The sequence below is a fragment of the Pagrus pagrus genome (assembly GCF_965226575.1).
Source record: "Pagrus pagrus genome assembly, chromosome: 5".
NCBI lineage: Eukaryota > Metazoa > Chordata > Actinopteri > Spariformes > Sparidae > Pagrus > Pagrus pagrus.
In genome coordinates this window covers 34,338,830-34,346,813 of record NC_140189.1, presented here as the reverse complement: position 1 = coordinate 34,346,813, position 7,984 = coordinate 34,338,830, and the positions used below count along the sequence as shown (strand labels likewise).

The 7,984-nt window shown below is 41.9% G+C and overlaps 1 long non-coding RNA gene across 4 annotated transcripts; it reads left to right on the top strand.

Annotated features, from left to right (window-relative positions):
* The first annotated feature begins 355 nt into the window (after positions 1-355).
* LOC311257000 lies at positions 356-2,535 on the top strand. Of its 4 annotated transcripts, none has more exons than XR_014622553.1 (3): positions 356-411; positions 1,099-1,184; positions 1,406-2,535. It is a non-coding gene; the product is annotated as an uncharacterized lncRNA (long non-coding RNA). The 4 variants fall into 4 exon arrangements; XR_014622554.1 differs by lacking the exon at positions 356-411 and adding an exon at positions 455-956 and having other exon boundaries at positions 1,651-2,535; XR_014622555.1 differs by lacking the exon at positions 356-411 and adding an exon at positions 455-956.
* Positions 2,536-7,984: the final 5,449 nt, after the last annotated feature.

Sequence of the window (7,984 nt, the reverse complement as noted above, 5' to 3'; positions counted from 1 at the left end):
ACGATAAAGGGAAGTAAATGCCCCTGTTCTGATTGTGGCAACAAAGCTTTAATAAAAACAGGCAGGTGGCAAAAACTAAGAAAGCAGGCAGAAGGAAAAACCGACAACCAAGAAAATACAGATAACATTGAAAAACTAAACCAAGTGCAAACTGAGTAAAGTGATGAGAACGCAGGTGAAACACGAGGAACACACGAAGAGCAAACACCAATGAACTGACTACAGAAAGAGGGAGAACATGTGGACTAACTACACAGGAGGACAATCAGGAACAGGTGAAACTAATCAGGACAATCACACCACAGGGAAAACAAGACGAAGACATGGAAGTAACACAACATGACTGTGGCGTGGTCGAGGCGCGGCTGCGGGAGAGAGAGAGGTGGTGAGGGCTCAGGAGAGCAGCGCCAGGTGAGTAATTCACAGAGCTGGCACCTGCTTAGTAATCACTGTCTCCCTTTATATGCAGTAGCGTGCTGGACCTCGGATGGGAGATGCAGGATGAGTTGGTGTCCGAGATGCACGCGCCGCGTTCGGTTCCCCTGACAGTGTGATCGTAAACAGCTTAAAATCAAAGAGCTGTGTTCTTGGTTACTGAGATAACCCACAGCAGCACGGGAAAGGCTACAATGACGCATGAGGATGAACCTTACAATAAATAAGGAATCAGTGAAACTGAATCTCAGCATCACGACAGCACACGATGTACTGAGAGGAACAATGAGTCATAGTTATTTACAGATATGGCAGCAGGAGACGTGCATGATATGGTCAATCAGTAGTGTTAAGTGGACATGTTGGCCAGTAAACATGCTTCACCTGCAGTCTGCACATGGATCTTCTCCACCGGAGTGAGGCTCAAAATGTCTGCTTCAGTACAGACTCCTGTGGCAAAGCAGCAGCTTCAGTTACATCTTTAACCTGATGCTCAGGGATATGAACAGCAATAGTTTCAGGTGATGAATTTTCGAACTTCTCCAAAAAAAACAACCAAGCTGCACAGTGACTGACACCGAGAGCAGAACACCAGCAAGAAAGTGAGTTGTCAGATCGCACCCAAACTCAAGGTGTGTCTGTTTCTCTGCTTTCCTTCCTCAGGGAGCAGCTCATATGGATTCAGTACTGCTAACCAGAGATAAAGACATTTATCTGATGGGGACAAGTGTGCCTTTTTCACCCTGCCTGTAAGTATGCAAAGTTGTCAAATTTCCTAAAGTATAAAAACTTCTTACCAGAGAAGGAGCGGAGTGTTATCACTAAGCATTAAATCAAGATTGTACTTCTGCAGATTCAGCTTTGCCTGCTCCGTTTGTCGCCGCAGCTTTCCTGCAACAATTTGCCTGTTATTTTCAGCCTGTCTTGCCTTTTTGAGTGCCGTTTATAACACAAGTCGTTCTTTTTGCAGCTCAAAAGTCAAACCTGTGCATGTCAGAAGTAGCAGAGACAAACCATCAGTAGACAAAAACAGGAGACTAACCAAAAATGGAGGTTGTTCAAAAACCTACCATTAAAACTCACATTGGGGAACCTTTAAAAATCATCCTTTAATTTCTTTCCATCAATCGAAAACACTCTGAAATGTTCAGTAATTGTTTTTTTTTGCCATAAAAACAACTTTTTTCAACATAATCTGAAATGTCACCCATCTAGAGCTCAGCCCCAGTAAAACTTTGGCCTACCCGTCTATCCAAGCAAGAATTAGGACACCCTTCCCCTCGACAAAACAGAAGAGTTGGGATAACGGATGTATTTGGATTAGGCACGACTTCACTGCAGCACTGCAAAAACAAAAAAGGTGACAGAACCCAAAAGGGCAGCGCTGCTGTGCCTTAAAGGGCACTCCAATGTAATTGTGCAGAAATCGTGAGCACTAACCCGCCCCACAGCACAACACTGGCAAACACAGGGACTACAAAAAATCTCTTCTCCCAGAATGCATCTGTGCTACATCTGACAACACAGCCACACATTGAAGCAAAAGCTGCATACTCATTCACAAACGAATCCGAAACCTTATGTTGTTTACAGCAATGGCAAAAGAAAGTGGGAGTGGGAGTGTTAGTGAGTCGATGTGTGAGAGTGCAGTCAACAAAAAGTGGGAGAGCCAGTGACGGAGGGGGAGGAAGATGGACTGGGAAAGCTTTTCCAAAATACAGCTTTGAATGGACAAGCTCTGCGTACGAGGACCTGAAGGGAGACACAAAACACAAGCAGCAGCCCGGAGCAAGACTCAAACCTACAGACTGTAGCAGAGCCAGGAAGAAATCTGATGGCATGTCAGATACAATACATACAGCGGGAAAAAAAATCACACAGCGTCCCGCTCTTTTTGTGCCTCTCTTCTAAAGTGCTGCTGCAGGACCAACGCGTGACAACAAGCATCGCCGTGTGAACCGAGGTGCTCTGGTTTACGGTCCGACAGGAAATGGGATTTCATGTCCGATCATGTTGTTGTTGTTGTTGTTGCCTCTACAGTTGCGGCTGTATCAAAGGCTGTTTGCTTCATGACATCCATTAAACTGAAGGGGAAAGAAACTCTGACCTTGGTGGTTATTCTGTGTTCAGTGTAGAGCCGGCTTTTTGAAAGTAATAAATCATACAAACAGGAAACAGAAGAACAGATTATGATGTGTTTTGCGCTGATTTATTATCCTTAAAAGTCTGATGTTTCCCAGTAATGTTATTGTTTTATTCCTGTAGTATTGTCAGTTAATCTACCAAGAATCAAGGACTGAAAGCAGAACACACATTTCTACAAGGATTGGCTCATTTTTCAACTAATAAAAGCTTAGCTCATGAGGAAATACTTCAAGATGATTATAATTTGCTTTGCCAGATATCATTTTGGAAAAAAAATGTAACTGCTGCTTGGATGAGGTTCACTAGCAATCCACAAAATGTCGAGAAATCACAAGGAGGAACGCTGAAGACTCAATGTTTGAGTCCTGTATTCCACATGTTGGTTGTAAGTTATTGTCAGTAAAATATTGATGTTTTGTCCCTGGCAGAGAATAAATGTTAAAAATACAACATTTCCTAATTATATTAACAGAAAACATCATCTGATCTGCATTATATTTGCTCAAAACACATTCTCTAATCCAATTTAGCTGTACGTGACGTCATTTTTTCGATGACATGGATTTGAAAGATGCTTTGATCACACAAACTCGACACACACAAAATAAAAATGTGACCCATCTCTGAGTTTGTTCAATGTTCCAGCCGTAAGACAGAAATCATAGTCAGGAAATATCACCAGCACTCTAACATCACATTGTTTGTTAGACCTTCACCCTCGGGCACATTTTATATATTTCTCTTTATCTGTGCAGAGGTCCATCCTCACAAACATTAAGTAGGAATATTCAGCTATTTTTCATGCTGCATCCAATTTATCTACCTTCTGCTCAACAACACGCAAATCGTACCCACACTTATTTTTTTCCACTTCAAGCAGCTGGAGGAGAGCCACTGCAGCACTGATCATCTGATCGGCCAGTTTTATTGTCTGTCCTCAACCTCCACAGAAAGAACAACACTCATTCAGACTTTGAACCCAACCTAGTTTAAATTGTGTAGGCAGAATTGTGTGTAGGTGGACGTTTAATGAAAAATGACATTCGTGACATTTATAGACATTTTTTTTTTTTTTTTTCAATTTGGCAATCTGTGGAGCTTGTCCAACATTACAGCCATACAGTGCACTTTAATGTACTGAGATTCTCTGTGAACCCTTTAACAAAGGTTAAAATGCCAAGCACGAACATCATGATGCACACTGTACAACAGAGGTAGAATAAAAACTTGCTGAAAGAAATGTGTAGTACTACAATCAGCAGATGAAATGATGTCTATAGGTCATTTCAACCATCGAATGTCTTATTAAGCGTTCTTATTAAGCGATGGTGTGAGAAAGAACACCATCATCGGACATATAATAATAGATGAACTGACGTGGGTTCAGTGTCCTCAGAAAGCACAGCCACATCGGCCTCAAGAGCCACTCAGTCCTCTTAAAGTGCTGATCCTCCTGCAAGGCCCTGTGTTGTCAGTGTCAAATCAATAAAGCCAGCAGAAGTTAGCTTGAGCCAATGAGACTCACAAAGGGAGCGCACGTTTAGACTCAGGACCTGAGACACTGCGTTGTTGGTGGAAAATGACACAGAGGTACTTGAGATTGTTTTGCATACAAACTGTAAAGAGGTGCATAGCTGTCAGCAGGAAGAGAAAACCAGACACATCACAAAATACACATCAGCTGTTTATGTAAGATTGTGTTCTGAGATGATAAAAGACATTTCAAAAGAGAGCTGACAATATGAGCCAGTAGTATACAGCACTCAGCGAGGAGAGTGTGATGTTGTGCTTCAATAAAGCTGCTGTGGTGAATGAGAGCATTTGTAAGCCTGGCACGGATAGATACGTTCCAGGAGACCTCGGGGCAATTTCCAGCCATGTTCCTGGTGACAAAACCAGGTATTTTGAGCCAAAACATGATCTTTTCCAAACCCTCTCCAAGTAGTTCTAGATATAAAATTGAAAATCGTACCTACAGAAACATAAAGTTATGACATGAAACGTAGAGTGTCAACATATGTTTATCTGGTGCGCAGAAATGTTTTTGAAATTGCAGCAGTGATACCTCCTCTGATCGACTCTGATACAGGTGCACTCAGCGTTGGCTTTTTTTGTTCACGGCTTTAAAATAAGTAGAAGAATTGCTCAGGCCCGGTGTCGAGTCTCTGAGCCAGCAGAAGATCAAATGTTTTGAGCTTAGTGTCTGTCAGAAGATGAAAATCCAACAGTTATGTCACCTCGCTGCCAGACAATTGAAACTGAATCGAAATATGAACAGATAGACATGCACATGCACATACACACACACACACACACACACACACACACACACACACACACACACACACACACACACACACACACACACACACACACACACACACACACACACACACACACTGGACCTGTAGGATCTTTCATGTTGAGCTTCAGTCTGTACAGCCTGTCGTTGTAGGAAAAGTTTTCACCCTCCAGTAAATGTGAAACAAAAAAACAGGCTCACCTTCAACACCAGGGTCTGCAAATGAGTATAAATACGCCCGACGATACATCTGCAGGCAGATAATAGGAACACAGCTCAGTTCTGGAGAAAGAAGACAGATCATAAATCTTAATTTTGATCCTCACTTGAAAGTTAATGGTGGACGACGGGCTAAAAGCAAACACCTCTCGTGAAGTTTATAATGTCTAAAAGTCTCATCACTTCACCCACGCTGCTCAGATTATGAAGTATAATTAATAATTAGGGATCCAACATCCTACAACAGCATTTCACATCACAGACAATAAAACAGCACAGTTTTTTAATTACTTTCTTTTTCTCTTCTCGCAGGCCTTCAGCTCGACTCATCGGCAGCCTTGCACTCGCACCTGACTGTTATACACCTAAACATTGTCACATGACTCCTCACAGACCGTTCTTTGCCGCAGGATAAATCACATTCCTTTAGTTCTATTATAAATAAGATGCATGAAACATAAGTGAGGGACGTTAATAACTCATCATTTTACTTTTTTTTCCTCTTGCATTGTTTCACTTCTCCTATCTGATGGATTTGTCAGTCAACTGTGAAGCACTGAACTGCACCAACCTTTATGAAAGGTGCCTTAAGAATGAAAGCTTGATCGACTGTCTGCTTCATATTTCACCTCCCGCTCTGATTGATTGTATATATGATTTCTGTATGAAGATGATCCTCTGGAACTGAATATGCAAATCTAACTCCTTTGAGCCTTCATGGGGGTGAGAGCAGTTGGTGATTATTTAATGTCCACTGAGGGTTAAATTGAATCAAACTGAACTGGGACAGATCTTCCTCCAGTTTGTACCAAAGCCCGTCCTTTCAAGACTTTCCAGGCACTTCTATGATCCGTTATATTGCACAGGCGGCCCGTCCCACTCCTTCAGCTCGTTATCTGCTCCCTCCCCATCTGTGTCCGCTCGAGACGAGGAAACCTTTAAGAGCGTTTCTCTCCTGGAAGCACAGCTTAGACTTCAGAGCGAAGCGAAAACTTGCTATCTCTTTGTTGAGGATGAGGTTCAAGGACTGAAAATAGTGGAGAGATATGTGTGAAAAGTAAACAGCCTCAGCCAGCTGGAGGCGTCGACGTTATGGGGGAATTGATAGAGAAGGCATGACGGTAGAGAGTGGCTGGTGCAGAAGTAGGGCTGGCGTTAAAGTGTTATCATAACCACCTGATCAGCATTAATCACATTAAATAAGGATGTAATTACGCCTCAGTGTTTGCTGAAACATCCTGAAAAAAATGGTGGCATTGTACATTCATTGGTACGTTCAATAGACTGTATCACGTTTTCTACAACGCGTGACGAAACACGTTCAGGTTACATATGACACATTAATATGATTTAGGGACAGCTAGGCCAGAAGGCTGCCGTGCATGAGACCACTGTTCAAGACTGTGTTTCAACATTGTTAAGCGCAAAAAACCGCAGGATATATACACGGTTATACACGTGGGTTATATAACTTTAAAACAGAAACAGTCATGACTCTCCTGTGAATGACCTGTCCCCGTCACCCCCTGACTGACACTCACTCGCACTCTTTATACTTCTGCACTCGAGGTTTGCTAAAGGGATAAACACTACAGAGGTACTTGCAGCATCAAATGTTAAAGCATAGCGATGCAGCGACCGGCTACAAACATTTGGCGATATAACGCATCAACATCACGGATGTTCCCTTAAATCTGTATGTGTGTCTTTGATGGACTCTCTCAGGATGGACTCAGATGAATAGATTTGATGTTTATTTAGCATTTTTGATCAAGCTCCGTCGAGTTTTCTCCTGTTTACATCTGCATCACTGTCTCACAGAGAGGAAATACAGTTATATAATGTTGTTGGATTGCGCCTCAATAAGGAAAATCTTATGTGAATACATTTTTCCAGTGGCTTCCTCAGAGGTTGAGTGAGAAGCTTCAGGGCAAAAATACTGAGCAGATGTTTAATAAGTGAACATATGAGTAAGAGTACAGCTCAGGGCCACTACAGTATTTAAAGAGGCACAGTTAAAAAGTATATATTTATGATAATAACATAATTTATAAGACTGCTCTCCTAGAACTAGTGGCAATCGTTATCTAGAATTTGAAATTAGATTTGAACATGTGATGACAATGTTAATGATGTCTTTTTATTATTTCTTTACAGTGACTGTGTTTTTGTTTTTTTATATTTTTGCTGTCACTCTTCTTGAACTAAAAACAAGTGTGTCATCAAAACGCCAGACTTTGATTAAATGTGTCCAAATAGTTACAGGGTCATCTGTCACTTACACTGAAGAGAAAATTGCCTTTAAGTGTCTGTAATGACTCATGTGTCAGGTAGTAGTTTACGCCATTGTTTAAAAAAATAAACTGCGGCTGTGTGCTGATGGACAGAAGCGGCGTATATCGTACGTCAGACGTATGTCAGAAACCTACAAAGCAGCTCGACAGCTTCTCACTGAGGCTGTACACGCTGTCAGACAGAAGCTTGATGTGAGTGTACAAAACAGACATCCAGGCAGCAAAACATGTTGGTATAATCAAAGGAGCCACAAAATGGTTTGCACAGATTGGAGACATCATAACTAAAGATAAAAACCATGTCAGCTGTACACAAAGTCTCGTCCAATTTAAAAGTGTCCACCGCGTCGACCTTTCTAAAACTAAACTGGCACGAATATGTCAAAATTTGACCCCGTGTGAGATGAGAGCAGCTCTGTCTCACATGCTTCATGCTTGTCTGAGCCGTCCTGCTTTTTGAGAGGCAGTGTTTGGATGCTGTCTTGCTGTTTGGTGTCAAGTCAAGTCAAGTGTATTTATGTAGCGCGTTTCATACGACAGGCGTCGGCTCAACGTGCTTAAAAGTCGTCATTAAATATGAATAAAGTGA